Here is a 17,149-nt window from a genome sequence, read left to right on the forward strand (position 1 = left end):
AGATGATATTTGAGTCATATTTCTAATCTAGATGAGCCTTTTCTTGTGACACATTTCAAAGCACTAGTTCCTAAAGATCTAGATAATACTTCCTCATGTAGCTCATAAGAGTCTCAATCACCTTTAGCACAAAAATGGCATGGCATGAGTGAATACTTAGATGAACCTTGCATGAGACCTGAGTTCGAGGAAGCTCTACAAGTACTCTCAACTATGGAGCCATGCCTTCCCATGCATGCTTATATGATGCATGCCTCTAATCCATAGACTTATGAAGAAGCAACTAAGAATCCTACAAGGGAAGCAACTAAGGATGAGGAATATAACTCTCTTTAACAACTAGACATGGGACCTAGTTATGCTACCTTCCAGTGATAATCTTGTCAAATGCCAGTAGGTTTACGAGACCAATCAAACAACAGATAGCCAAGTTATTCAATATAAAGCACAATTGGTGCCTAAATGTTTTGAACAGGTAGATGGTGTTGACTATGATGAGACTTTTGCTCCAGGAAAAAATGGATTATATTTGGCTCGCTATCTCCATTATAGCAGCAAGATGATGGGAAGTGCATCATATGGATGTGTAGAATGTCTTTATTCACGGTGATCTCAAGGAGTAAATCTACATGGAACAACCATAGGGGTACATGCAAAATGAATCTCTATTATGCAAACTAAATAAATCTCTCTATGACCTTAAGCAAACACCTAGAGCCTCATATGCAAAGAGGGATTCCTATTTATTTTCTAAAAATTTTCTATTCGACAAATCTGATTCCAACATTAATTTGCTGAAGAAAATTGAATACTCGTTGATCATGGTACTCTACATAGATTATATTTCGATAAAAGGTAGTTCAATTTCTACCATTGTTGAGATTAAATTGCATTCCATGACTAGTTTTCTATGATAGACATGGGCATGCTTAGTTTCTTCTTTGAACTAGAGATCAGTCATAATGGTTCTGGTATTACCATCTCCCAGTAAAAATATGCTAGAGATCTTTTGGAACTGTTTCACATGAGTGACTGCAAGCCAACAACCACACATTTTTTGTTAGGTATAAATCTTGAGGATGGAAAAGACACACCATTAATTGATTGCACGTTGTACCATGAGGTTGTGGGGAGTCTTCTTTTTCTCACTCAGTCATGTCTTAATCTCTCATATGCCATAGGAGAAGTTTCCAGATATATGCAGGAGGCACATGAGTTACGCTAGAAATTTGTAAAGCACATCCTTTGATATGTCTAGGGGACAATTACATATGGGAATCATTATGCAACAATTTTTTCTTTGGATCTCATTGTGTTCACAAATTAAGATTGGGTTTGAGACAACCTTGATCACAAGTCCAACTCTAACTATATACTTAGTTTCACATTTGGCCCCATTTGTTGGTCAAGCAAGAAGCAAGCTCTCATTACTTTATCATCAGCATAAGTCGAGTGCAAAGGAGCATTCAACAACACCATTCGGGCCATTTGGTTGCAAAATATCATTTATGAGCTTGGTATCGTTGCCCATCACCGACTTTCATATGGTACTACAATTAGAGTACACCGAAGTTTTGTAGAGATCAAGTGCAATGACAATGAACCAAAAATATTGACATCCACATGCACTACAATGTAGGATTGATTTTTGATGTGATCATCGATCTATAGTACTATTCTAGTTCTAAGCCAACTAACAATATTTTCACCAAGGCTTTCACTAACCATAAGTTTCACATTTTGCGGGATTGTTTCGATGTGGAGGACAAAACTACCTACTATTTTTCTATTATTTTAGTTTTGCATTTTATTTGGAGGGGTGGTCTTGTTCCCACTCGTTTTTCCCTCATTCCTTTTTCATGCATTGTAAATGGGTACCTAAGATAGTCTTCTTGCGGAGAGTCATCCATCTTGCATCATACTCACCTAAGTTATGCTTAAGGGGGGATGTTGGTGTACATGCACATTAAAATATCATAAAGCACACTTTGTTTTAGTTAGCTTTAGTGCTTACACGTGGTTTACATGCACATTAACATAGCATAAAGCACACTTAACTTTAGTTTTAGTTACCTTTGGTGCTTTCCTGTAGTTAAGCTTAACTCACCTGCTTTACACATCGTTCTTTCATCACTAGGAAATATTGATTCTTTCATCACTAGGAATATACAAAATTCATTCTCTCTTCTATTTTTTCTTAGTTCTTACAAGTTTAGCAATTATTCTCAAACTATGCTATCTATACACCTGAAGTCAAAAAGAAGAGATAGGAGCACAAGTGCATCAAGACAACAACTGCACCACCATGGTGGGACAAGGCACGAGTGGAGGGAAGCAAGTTTTGAAGGACGACAAATGGGTTGATATCAAGTTGTTAAAAAGTCTTTGATGGGTAGCCAAGTTAGTTGAAGCTCCCTCTGCCAAGTCGTTGACCCTTTCCCATCAAACACAGGTTCAATTCTCCTTGGTCCATCAGAGCAAGGCCTCGACACTTACATTTGGGAGTGAGGCCCCTTTAAATAATAGTGCTAGGAGGAAAAAAAATCAAGCCAATAAAAAGTGAGATCAAGATATTAGGAAAATAATCATTATATATTAAAATATTTTTGTATGAAAAGATTTGAACGATATATATTGTTTTTAATAAGTAAAATATAGTTTATTTTAATAAAGCAATTGAGCTTATCTGATGTGGTTAATTCACATGGTTGATATGAATTATTATTGACTTTTCTTTGATGTTTATATCTAAAGATAAGTTCAACAAATTTTATTTTCAATTCAAATTAACTGTAGAATGAATTGGATTTTTTTATTTTAATTTTTAATTTTTTTAACATTTAATAAATTTTTATCCTCACGGAGGGTTAGGCAGGGATAATATAATATGTTAGATCTTGTATGGAGATTGGAGTAATTGATTATTTTATCTGGTAAAAATTTGGGTTTGTTTCGCTAAAAATTTCATAAATTTACGTTTGCTACTGTATATCAACATATCATTTACAAAGGACCTAACGAAATCATTCATGACCCTCTTATCTGGTAAACGCTGTGGATACATATACAGGTATGGAGCAATAACAGATTCAATAGTGCCGTGCATTGAGATGTAGTAAGAGAGAAGATTATGTCCGTTTGCATAACGCAGCATTCCAAACCCGGCTATGACAGTGAAGCATCTTCGTCTGTTTACGACTGACATCAACTTCCCTGCTGTTTACAACGCATTCATGTACAAAGATTATATGCTCAAGAGAATCCATGACAAGACACACCCTCCTACAAGATCCGAAGATTTTTTCAACATCTCCATCTGCCCCATCAATAAGATAAATCTTGACAGCAACATAAAGTAGGTGCAGAAATAAAATCAACTGAACTACCTAAACCTTTAGATGTAATCAATACACTGTACACATATCATGCATATGATGCATGGTTGTTCATGAGTAATCAATTGCCACAGTTGTCAAATGAATGTGTGAATCTCAGTGAATGCTATGCACATCTCAACAAAGGAATTTTCTATTATCATATGTGTTTGGATTTTTGTGAAATAATTTGCTGGTACTCTAGACATAACCGTTCAGTTGACAAAAATATGATAATAGTTCACATTTTGTTGGCTGTCATTATCGTTTGTGTAGAAAACATTGGTGCACCTGACTTCATTCAACGGTTGAAGCACCAACCAGATCTGGGCTTCTGATTTTTTTGATATTTTATTTGCCAAAAAGAAAGCTAAATTAACCCGATACTTCGTACGTTGTATACAGTAAGTAGATGTTGAGTCGTGCAAATTTGGGAAATTATATCAAATTGACCTAATACAATGTATTTAGTATATAGTAACTTCTGACCAACAAATTGTTGTACGTCATCTCTGTGTACACTGTAGCTTCGAGGGAGCATTCCTGATGTTGCAAATCGCTGTTTTTGACTGACAGTTGGTTCATCCCTCATCCACGTTCCGGGTTCTTGTCAAATATGGATCTCATAATAGTTGTTTGCTGTTCTTTTTCTTTCTTTTTAAGATGTGACTGATTTGAGATAGATCGATGCGTTAGAAAGAAATCTACAAAATTATCCGAAACCAAATAATTATCTGGAAAGAGACGATGCTTAGAGCTTATTCTCAGAGTATATACTATGTTTTCCCAGTGGAAAAAACCCCTTTTCTTTATATTAAATAAAAAAAATAATACATATGCTTATATCTGCTTGTTTCTTTATATGTCATCTTTTACATTTGTATCTAAATTGTTAGCACATATTAAACTTATATTCAAAAATGTCTGCTTATAGTTGTCCTCCTATTATCTATCGATCAACTATTCAGTATTATGTGCTTCCTGTGTTTTCATCTATCCATATGTCCCGTGTGTATACCATACACATGTCAAACCTAGATGCAGCAACCATGACAATTATCATTAACGAGTAATTTTATATATGAAATTCCACATAGTATCCCAACTCCCTTATCCTACCATGTTTATTTTAACTCTTACCATTGCCTCATGCAAGGTTGGGATTCGATTCTCAATACCCTCATTACCAAATCTGTCTGAAATAATCTCAAGGTTTATCGCTTTGCATAAAGATAATCTTATTTTTTCAACGCATAATGAAAACGTTTTTAACTAATAAAGCCCTAAAGTTAGCGTTTAGTTTAATAAAATATTTTAATATCATGATGTGTTGTATGTACTCCAAACAATAATAAAATTGTAAAATAAATTATATGAATATTTGTTTAACTTTTATTTATTAATTTTTTAATATAATTAAACTTTTTTTGGTATATAAAAATATATATATATATATATAGATATATTTATTTATTGAAAAAAATTATAACAAGTTAATAATGATTTATTTAATATTGAATGATGGCAATTTTTTTATATAATGCTTATATTATAATACACATGTCATGTTAATGGAGTATAGATTGATATAATGAGAGTTGTACAAATTGTACATATTTATTTTTACATTTTTTTCCAATTTATATTTTTAAATTATTTTTTTTGTAAATTAAAAAACCCATAAAAATTCTCTATTCAATACTTTACACCAATGAGAAAATGAAATTTTTGAATTTAATTACAAACCATTTGTGTTTATGGTACATAGTAATTAATAGATAATGTTATTTTTTAAACTATTTATATTTATTCTACATAGTAATTAGTGATATAGTACATAGTAATTAATAATAGAGTACACAAAAGTCAATTCTTGCCATCATTACACAATAACAGGGGAGACATTTCAACCAATAATATTTAAAATAAATAGAAATAAATTTGATTTAAAAATAGTAAATTTAATTTCATAAGACTAAACTTTGGATAAATTTCAAATTTTTTAATCAAAAAAATTAATAGCAAATCAATGAAAAACTAAATATATTATATTTCAGCAACAGTTAGAATAACATAGTTCTACAACAACACCCTATCCCTAATCCTTTCAAAAACATAAAATAATTTTTACCCCATTCAATTAAATCAAAAAACTTTAATCAACCAAAAACCACCTCCATTCCAATGTTTTTATGCCTATTATATTAGTCAAGAAAATATTGTCTTAGTGACCTCTCTCTCCCAATTAAATTTCGTATCTTCATGAAAACAACTAATAAATGCCTTAAGATTAAAAAATAACTTAGTATCCAATTAGTTTAAATCAGTGCAATGATTTAAATTATATATCAATCTTTTATATATTCATAAAAAGATACTTAAATTTCATTTTTTTATTTGTATTTTTTATAACAAATTATCATTTAATATTATATTTTTTTAAAAAATTAAAAAGTTCATTAATCTGTCTTAGATACATAAACCATATAAAATTTGGAAACATAATAAAAAAAGTTGTTTTAATGAAAATGTTATAAGTTATAGTTAAATATGAAGTAACCAAAGTTTTGATAGTGCTACCACCACCATCATACCTTTGGTACCTTTTTAAGAATCATCCTCTAAAATTTCTCCCCATTTCAATTTTCTTCTTTAGTAACATATTTCTTTTTAAAAATAGTTCACGAGGATAAAGATTATAGTCTACCTAACCATGCCAAATACTTCTCTTTTAAGAATATTGATCTAGTGATAACTTCAACCATTCACCTCTCATACTCTTGTCATATTATCATTTAGGGATGGAAAATGATTTACTTATCATAAATAAAAAATTACTTCAACTGTATTTTGGGCCCATTATCATTTAGAGATGGAAAACATTTTACCTCTCATAAATGAGACACTATTTCAAAACCCATATGTGATTCATCATCTCTCCCCCTTAATAAACCATTATTAAGATCCCATAGAGTGATTGGTGAATTAGTAATAGTGTCCTTTAGCCATCTATCCCATCCTTGATATGTTTATCCCTCCAAAAATGTTAGTCCTTATCATTTCATCAAGGCACTTCTCAATGTTCCTACTAAGCATCCTCTTCTCAATGAGAGCTTGTTGGGAATTACACTGAGTGCATATCACCAAATACAAAGGGTCACTTGAGCTTTGACTCCTTCCATCATGGTTATATATTATGAAAATAGAAAACCAAGTTTTTTAAGGAAAAATATCTAACTTAAATTTATAAATATTCATAAATTGAAAGAAAAATCACTGAGGGTAAAAATATAGTAAGAATCTTATAAATATTATACAAAAAGTATTATTTATATTTAAATTTAAATTTATAAGAAGGAATCCCTGATGGGGGTGAGGAATAGAGAGGAGGATGTTTTTGAGGGAATGTGTGGGCGCCTATGGTAAGCACGTGGCCACAAGATGGTTGGCTGACCTCACGGTCCTCCGATATTACCTTGAGTACCAGAGAGAATATATGCTAGTGTTGGCAACCTCAAGTCACATTGGGTCTTGTGGAGGGTGATGAGCACATTAACGTTATGGAGGGTAGTGGGGATGTTCGATGGTCATTTTGTAGTGGAGAGAGTTTTGGAGCCCATGTGTGGAGTGTTGGGAGAAGAGGATGGTGTTGCAGAAGCGCACTAAGATGGTTAAAGGGTCAACATTGTCGTAGAAGGTTCCACGCCTGCTGAAGGGTGTGCATAGCTGTGAATTTTTGAGTTGGGCTTTGCAAGAAGAAGTCTACAAGGAACGTGGCATATGAGCCCCTAATGTCGGTGGTTTGTTGTGGCTTCTAGTTTCTTTGGTGCGGTTTCAGTCATGGATGGTTGTGAATTTGCGTTTGGTGGAGTGGGATTATTGAAGTGTGCCTCCCTAGCCAGTTCAGAAGGTCCTAGGTTGCGGGTTGGTTCCATTGATGAGACTGCCACAGGTTTTTGTTTGCTGGAATTGTGAGGGGTCGCTTTAGAGGGGGTCTATGCTGCTACTTTGAGGTTGGAAATAGCTTTGTAAGATGTGGGTGCCCGACGCCAGAGGGAGAGGAGTTTTAGCCAGAGTTGGTGGTCTTGAGCCCTGCGTGGATTGTTTGGGGACTATTGGAAGGGTGGTCTTCGTCTCACTGAGGTGGTGTCATGGTTTCAAGCATGCAGTTGGTTCCTCACTCAGGGTGGTCCTCAGCCCATGTGCTGCCTAATTCGGGCAGACCAGGCTTGGCTAAGTCTCGAACTGGGATCGAGCTAGTGTTTCGCAGTGGTGGAGGGAGTCTGAAAGGTCTAAGTGCAGAGGGTTTGAGCCACACGACTTCAGGAGGAAGAGGTGGTGGCTGGTAGAGGCGTTCTGGATGCACGTGGTCAGTAGCTCGAGGTGGTAGATGTGATGGCTTAGCTGCGAGTTCGGGCTACCTCGCTCTACCTATTCATGTGCTCGTGCGTCAGTGTGGTCATGTTCAATGATAAGGCTGCTACATCAAGCACTACAGATATGTGGTTCAGCCAATTTTGGATTGTTTGGAGACTTCATAGTGGTTTAGATAGGAGGAGTATGCTGAATCGATACCAACTCTGAAGAAAATGTGTTATTTGCAATGTCATACCTCGAAGCATGTTGTGGTGGCCGGGAGCGTGTTGTGGTGATCTAGCACAACCATAATTTGTTATCAGTGAAGGTTAAGAAATTGGAGGCCTGGATAGCCCATTTTGAGGAGCATGTCGAATGCTCCTTTCATCCTTTGCCACCTTCTGGTACAACTCTGGACAACCCATCCTCCATCACCTTTGATGAATAGCATGGATACAACTGTTTTATATGTTCTGTCTATATATTGGGGCCTATGGCCTTTGAAAATGTGGACTGTGTCTCTCTTTGGTTTTTTGTTTCATTGTCATATGCTTTCGGTGGTAGTCAACAAACTTGGTCGGGGTGAGACTACTTGTGTTTTTCCTCTGATGTATTTACTTTTGAAACTATGAATAGAAATTTGACTTCCAAAAAAAATCTATAATAAGGAAATGATGGAATCATTCATTTTAGGTTTTGGTTTTCACAAAATAAGGAATTATATGAAGCAATATAAAATTACATTATATGGGTGTAGGAGCTCAACGAAGGAATATAGGTACATATGTGTGCATTTTTTTTCAAACCAAGGGCATAAGACCAATCAACAACAAGACACAAAGTCATTACAGTAATATACTCATGAGTGGATTGAACACAAGTAGGGAGGATAACAATCATTCCTTCACACCACCTAATATAAGCCCAATTAACTCATATACTTATATTTGAGTGGACATGGTTTATAATAATGTTTTCACATATAAATCAAGTTCCTAGTAAAGACTACACTTGCACACAACCTCTCGAGTAAAAAAAGATAAGTCATTCTTTGTAACATGACCCATTCTTTTAAGCATGGCACATAGCAGTAGATTAAGCTAAAAAATAAAAAAAAATGACCACACTATGAAATATTAGGGAACCATCATTTTTGTTTTGGTCCTTCCAAGAAACCACATAATTAATCTATAACTTATAAAGGGAACCCTACCTAAAGCTCTAGCAACATAACCATATGCATAGTTAGACACCCATAAAGGTGAAATTAATAGATTAATAATTTCTTGAAGTCCAAGAAAGGATTTAATAAACAAAAGAGAAAAACATTTTCAATAAAATCCCTCTCCACCAGTCAGGAATATCAGATTAATGTTAACCAAATTTCTTACCGAATAATTAAGATCATTGAGCATGTAATCAGAGTTAAAAAAGTTTTCCCAATATATGAAGCCTTTATTCTAGTTCTCTCCTGCACTGTAGATAACGATTTTTTTCCTATAAAAGTGTTTAAATGATTTGCACTCATATGTTAAAAACTTTACTAAATATAAATACTATAATGGAAGAGAAAGACAATTTGCTATAATTAGTGACATCACTAAACTAAAAACAAATCCTACTCAACAAAATCATGAAAGGAAAAAATCTATTTTAGTAATCCATAATTGCTTTAAAAAACAATGTATATGTGTATTTTTATATTGTGTTTTGTTATAAGTTTCTTTTAGTGTTTACTCCTGTTAAGAAAATGTAACAAAGAAGAAAAATTAATCGATAATGTCATGGCCTTTACCATCATTAAAAAAATACATAATAATTTTGTAATAAAATTATGGATTTTGTTTCGATATCTATAATTATTTTATTTATTTATCACTTATCTATTTATCTTCCACTTATATTTAAATTATTTTTTTATTTTTTATTGTTCTAATTCCTCAACTTAATTAACTTTAACATATTTTATCAAAATTTAATAATATTTTAAAAGAAATGTTTAATCAAAATTTCATCATATCACTTATATAAAATAAAGAAATTAATAATAAAAATGCATATAACTATTATCATTTGCACATTAAACCTTCCTAAATATATTAAAAAGTATATGATGGGCTATCTCAAAGTTAACTTCTTTCGTGATCATAATGTCACCATAATTCATTACTATTGTTGTATCATTTCTAGTATAGTTGTGACTCTGTTGCTTGTCTTTTTATTTTTGTTCATAAATCATATTTTCAGGCGTAGTACACAACATCTTTGGAATTCTTAAACAAAATTCGTGACTAGCGTAATTTATTACAAAACTTTTGTGACTAGCCAATTCTTATTGGCATCGTTGTCGCGTCAATATCAGTTCATCACAGTCAACATAATCACATAATCTTTGCATCATAAAGTTTGCGAACACTATTTAGCATTGACGTTGCATCATTAGTGCTTCATATATGTTGTTTGAATCGTCGTGGTGTTATGATGGGACATGCATATAGATTATTTTGCAGGTTGATATGGACATCAATTTTGGTATCATATGGTATTACTAATGAAAGATACGTTTAATTGTTTAAAGTTTCAACTAATTTAATTTTAGGTGAAATCGATTATTTTTAATGGTAAAAGATGTAATTAATAATTTTTATTTTATTATAAATTTATAGAAAAATATATTAGAAAGAATAAAAGAAAATAGAATTTTTAAATTGTTTTAATATTGATTGGCATTGCTCATGGATCATAGGATTATTGTGATGGGGTCTATTGTTATGAAGGTCACTAGTTGAAAGTATGTGGGAAAAAATCTAGGCATGCTAAGAGATAGTGTGGCCCAGACCGAATGTGACCCCTGCGTGATTTTGATCGCTTAGATGCCCCTGAATCGTGGTTTCTTAAGCCAAAAGTTAAGCATGCAGTCATCTCAGGACTCATACAACTTAGCAAACAAAAAAACATTAATTGATGTCGTAAAAACTGAGTTTTGTTCTCAAGACGTGAGGGTGCTCTACAAATTTTAGGTTTTTTTAGAAAAAATTAAGAATAATCAAGGTTAAAAACCTATTTATAGATTTGATTCATTTTGATATATAGTACTTACTTCCGGGGTAATATTGAGCCTCTGTATGAATGGAGTCACGAGGAGGGGTGCAACCCCCTCCTATTGAAATGTGGTCATGAACTCTCATCAAGCTACGAGAGGGGTAGCCAACTCTTTAGATTGAACCAATAGTAAGAGTGAAACCCTAGTTGTTGTGACCTAATGGAAATCACACATTAAAGAAAGACGTTTATTGAAGGCATCGACAAACCCTAAGTTTTTCATCTTGAACAATCATCTAGAGGAATCATGAAAATTTATGAAATACCATGTGTTTATCTTTAAATTCATGGGGATCTAACTAAGGGCATTGGATCTGGCTAAATGGATTCAAACAAAATGGAGGCCAAATGGCCGCATTGAAATTTTCTTGAAACCTAAAGGATTTTTTATGGTAGTTTTCATTGATTTGGAGGACTGTAAGAGGATGTTAAAAAACGGTCTATATTTCATGAATAATGTCGAGTTATTTTTTAGATTCTGCGAGGAGTGCTATAACCCAAAGAAAAAGCAATTTTTAGTAGCCCCAGTTTGGGTATGACTATTTTGTTTAGCCAATGATTTTGGGAACTAGACACTATTGAAGGTATAGGAAATGCCATTTTGAATTTTCTGAAGATCTCTGAGATCACACGTCCAAGTCAGTCATATAAACTCACCTCCCTCTATTGCACTTTCAGCCAAAATGTCACATGCCTCTATTGAGGGCCGCATAGGTCACCCGCTCGCGTGTGAAGCCCTCTAGCATTGCACGACCTCTACACTTCTCAACGGGCAATCGTTGGTCTCGCTCGGTTGCTATAGGTAAGCACTCACCCGTTGCCTTTAACTGACCCGCTCGTCTAACATGCTCTCTACGTTGTACAAGAACATGAGTTATGTAGTACAAGCGCCCGTCTCACATGGGAGTGCCTGCTACAAATTGGTTGACTTTAATCGAATGTCACCCCCTTATCGTTTCACATAACCGAGTCCATCAATATAGGTGCTCGTCGTATGTGAGCACACCCGACTCAACTCGTGGGCTTGACATCCTCCACCACCCTAAAAATGTTGTCGTCCTCGACAACACTATCCCAAAAACTGTCGTCGCTAAGGTATATCCATAAGTGTGGGCACCCAGATAGAGCCATCCATCCATGACCTACTCCATGCTACCAGTCTACCAAACTCTGCAAGAAAATGATGTGTTGGATCCCCTGTGATGGTGACTAGTTGGGTAGCTAATCCAACCATAACATCGCCTCCACAAGAATGCATGCTCCCTACATCATCATGACTAATCTTCTCATCCTGCTAACAATTGTGTTTGTATCGCCCCAAGTGTCTACACATAAGTATAGAGGACTCACTTCCATGAGAAAAAAATAATGAGCCTCATCACCATGTCAGTCTAAGAAGAGAGGGAGGATGTGGAGGCCAAAGGCTCTCCTTCATCCTCGAGTAATAGCTCAATCCACCTGTATGGATCTTCCTCATCCAGTCTATGCATGTATGCTTCTCGAATCTCCTCCTAAATCTCAGGTCTAGCATCTCCATTCCCTTCCACTGCCTCTAGTCTGCCTATCAAGTCCAAGATACTATCAGACAATGCTCTAATAACCTGTGACTGCTCCATAAATTTTTCCTTCGCAGAAGACAACCTCTTATAGAGTTCTTCATCCGCTTGATGTCCTCCACATTCATCGATGTCAAATTATACCTCGCTGTCATAGCTACAACGGTTGGCACCCCTATAGGATTATCCTCCTGTCTGTCATAAATTTAAAAATTCTTCATATGTGACACCATCATAGCCTCATACTGCTTCATAAATTCCATACCGAATATTTCTTCATAATCATCCATTCGCACAATTGTGAAGTCTACCTTCCAAGACCACTCACCATGTTCACATCCACATTCTCTGCCATACCAATCACGTATCTGGCAGAGAATTCACTCCTTTAATTCAAGCTTGAGTTGTTTAAAAAATCAACCCACTATTCCTTGCATATTCCTCTCTAAAGTTATGAGTCGCACCACTGTCCACCATAGTGAGTAAAGTCCCTTTCCCAATCCTCATATTCACATACCCCAACTTGTTCCTCTTAGGATCTCATCGTAGGATAGATTTCGTAGCTACTACAGCTCCTAAAATTTGGATCACCCCAACTGTTGGTTCCTCTTTCTTCTTCTTCACATCAACTTGTGCTGCTGCAACCACCATCGGTCTTGAAGGACAATTCTTCACCATGTGGTTCTCTTTGCACAACTAACATTTCAGAGGCTTCTTCATCTTCGACTTATCATTTGATTTCGAATGCTCCTCCTTTGTAGACTTCTCTTTCAGTCTATCAGACTTCTTCTTTCTCGCTTCGGTCCCTTCGTCATAATTTTCTACAAAATAATCAACCATAGCAAATGCTTCTTCTAGAGTCTTGATTTTCTGCCTCTTCACTTCATTGCACGCCCAAGGTTTCAATCCTATGATGAAATTGAACACCGTGTCCTTTTCTGCCATATCAGGTAGTTCGAAGATCGCACTCGAGAATTCTCGTTGATATTCCTATAGACTCCATGTTTGCTTAATGTATTTAATATCCGTCCTTGTATCAGTCTCATCCTATGGGCTAAAATGAGTCTTCAAATCCTTCTTCATATCATCCCAAGTAGAGATTTCATCGGCATCACCATTGGCAATCTGATCCGACTTCCATCTCCACCACATATTAGCATCCTTAGTAAGGAATTGAGCAGCTACTTTAACCTTGGCTTCATCATCAGGTATGCCCAAGTGCTTCAAGTATTGCTCCATATCCCATAAGAAATTTCCAAGTTCTCTGACACTCCTCATCCCATCGTAAGAATCAAGTTCCTTGAATTTCACATGAGGAGTTCCTCCAGTTGGTCCCTGCCTAATTTATTTCTTCAAAAAACCTATTTCATTCTGAACATCGTCAAGAGCTTTCCACAACTTCAATATTTCCTCCAAACCTTGATCTATTGCAACATCAATTTCATTCACTTCCTTCTCTATTTGTGTATATGACCATTCAGTATATTCATATCGAACCTTGCTATTCTGATGCTACTCTTCCAACTTCATGAACTTCTCTTGAAATTCATCATTCTTAGCCTCCCATGAAGCCATCATCGAAGCAAATTCCTCAATCTTGTCCAATTATTTGTCAATGAAAATTGCCTCGCATCCTTGCTAAATTCACCTATCACTTGAGGTTCTTCCACCTAGCCCGCCATCAGTTTTTCTTGGGATCTTGTCAATACCATACACCACTTTGTTCAACTTCGACCCTGTAACTTGTCCCTGTAAATTCTCCCTAAATCGACCTCTGATACCAATTGTCACAAAGTGGTAGTTGTATCCTTCACTTCAATCAAAGCCTTGTGGAAAGTGGCCTCTGATACCAACTTTCAGACCCCTATCTCGGTGCTAGTATTTCAACCACACATAGGTGGGTGGGGCACTACTACACCCTTTCTTTTCACCAATACTTGAATGTATGTACTACACCTAACTCTAAACACTTAGTCAATTTTCCAATTCTTCAACTGTTATATTGCAGTGGAAATAAACATTCATATATACTTTATCATTTCGTCAATATATGCACATAAGATAAAATACACAACATTCAAAGGTAGGGGAAACTCCCAATACTGAAGTCTGCCCAAATATAATACAGGTTTAATTTACAATAATTTTACAAGAGTTGTGCTTCCAACATGGCCAACACAATTCTACTGTACAAGTTCCTGTAGAAATACCAAATCATGTTGTGCATGCTTCACCAGCTCTGGTTCACTTTGACATTGTCGTACCAACACTCGTCACACTGTTTTGCCCGTGCCTTGCACTTTCCACACCGCTGCACATCCTTCTTAGGACACGTCCATGCCCAAAACTTCAACTCCAACTTAGGGTTAGGCTCCTGCCTGCATGAAACTGCAACTTGGGTCACACCTTACTTGTGTCGGTTCTACACCTCAGGTTGCCCGCAGGTCGGCTCATACATCAGGTCGTGTCGCCCACCAGGTCAGGTCCCCTGTCGGGTTGGGTCTACACCTCCGTGCCCTATGATGCCCTAGGACCAGGGTACCCACCGAGATGGGTCACCCTACCATGTCGGGTCTACTGCATGTTGCAATCTACCCGCTCACTTGCAACTCTACCTCCCGTCGGTCTGTGTTTGCCTGTCCATTGGTCTCTTCTTAGCCCATTTTCCTATAACACATCCATTGCACTTGGGGTTCACCCAAGAAACCCGAAGCTTCCCTTCGGTTAACTTTGGATCTCCTCCACGCTTATCCTCTTTTTTCCTTGTGCACTCTACTTCTTCTTTGTTGAATGCATTTATTCTTATTCATTGATGTCTCAAGTTCTCCACACACACTTCTATTAATACCCATGTCAACATGTCATGTTTCTCCCAAGGGTGGCAACCCTTCACCCAAGTGTGGGTTGGCCCCATCACAAATATCAAGTCGGTATGCCCAACTTTAACACATTAGCCTCCTCCATCGCACACCCAAGTTGGTCATATAAACTTGCCTCTCTTGATTGCACTTTCGGCCAACATGTCACACGCCTCCATCGTGGGTTGCATGGATCACCCACTCACCTGTGTCACATGGATTTCTCGCTCACCCATGTCACCCTCCACTATGAAATGACCTCTGAGCATCTCACTGATTGCTTGCTGGTCTCACCCGCCCACCCATTTCCTTTAACCGATGTGCTCATATAATATGCTCTCCACGTCACACATCAACCTGAGTCATGTAGTACGAGTGCCCATTGCACATGGCCGACCCACTACAACTCTGTCGCCTTTAACCGAATATTGTCTCCATGTCGTCACACATAACAGAGTTGGTCAATAGGGGCGCTCGTTGCACGTGAGCACTCCTGACTCAACTTGTGTGCGTCACACAATCAAACCTGGAGGGCTCCTAAGAAGTAGTCAATAGAAAGGGTAAAAACACAAAATCTCATTATGAGAAGTCATTGCAACAAAAAATGATGAAAGTGTAGGAGATTCCAAACTCTAGTCAATTTTTGGCACTGCAAGGGATTAAAGAGGATACACCACAGGAGGAGTAACATAAGGAGAAATCTATGGAAGTTGAGCGATATATAAAAAATTCTTGAGACAATATAAAACATAAGATGAAGACACTAGAAGCTTCATCATATATTCTAAAAATAAAATATTTGCTTGTGAACATAAGCTTGATCTTCGAAATGTAGGGTAGCCAAGAGAACCTTAGCCCAAATGAGCTTATGATTGTGGAATTCATCAAAACCCAGGAGCATTGATTCATGTAACATCCAAATAGAACATAAGTAGCAATTTCACCACTTGTTTATCCATTGGCAGCAACAAAGTTAGTATTACGAAGGGGAAATCAGAGCCCCCAACTCATTCGCTAAAGGTCCCTCCAAGAGCACCAAAAGTAAAGGTCAAACCATAGAAGAACCCAATAGAAATGCTAGAAAGACCACCTGATAAGTAATCTAGAATGTAGTTGAATTTCTTATAAATTTTGGGCAAGTTGCACCTTTATCAGGGTATTTTCCATTAGCCATACCCCCTTCCCAATGAAAATATTCTCATGGAACAGTCGAGGCCTCAATGTAAAGGGGAAGCAGAGGCGTGCAAGAGATAATATTGTGAAAGAGAAACCAATAATACTTATTCTACAAGAAACTAAATTATTTAGTGGGAAGGTAGTAGAGATTCTCAAAAGATGTTGGAGGGGTTGTGAGTCCATAGCTATTGATGTTGAAGGCAATGTGAGAGGGTTGGCAATTACTTGAAGTCCTAAGGATATAATTTTTAATGATTAGATGGTGTGTAGCAAAATCTTATTAGAATGTTCAGATTGTGTAAAGGTCAAGGACAAGGTTTGCTTATTTGATGTTTATAACCATCCCTTCTCGGAGAGAAATATAATTTATGGATGAGTTACAACCAATAATAAATAACGATGACTTTGGGACAATCGAGGATATTTCAACCTCATTAAGAATGTAGACGAGAATAAAGGAGGTATACACCATTTAGATTTGATGGAAACCATTTCTAGGGATATTGGATTTATATTTGGAGAATAGTAGCTGATATAGACACTATTGAGAGGATCTTTACCTAAAATAATTGTAGAGGTAGATGTCATTAAGTTTCCAGTTGACTAGACTATTGCCTACTCTTTGAGCAACTGATAGGGAGAGATATTGTTGTGGAAGTAGTCATTCTACCTTCCTTGTGGTTTTGTCATTAGCTAGTCAGCTTAGAGGTAGATATTAATATGGCCC

This window comes from Pinus tabuliformis, chromosome 8 (assembly GCF_031772625.1).
Source record: "Pinus tabuliformis cultivar Carrire ecotype Pingquan chromosome 8, CPIR1, whole genome shotgun sequence".
Taxonomy (NCBI): Eukaryota; Viridiplantae; Streptophyta; class Pinopsida; order Pinales; family Pinaceae; genus Pinus; species Pinus tabuliformis.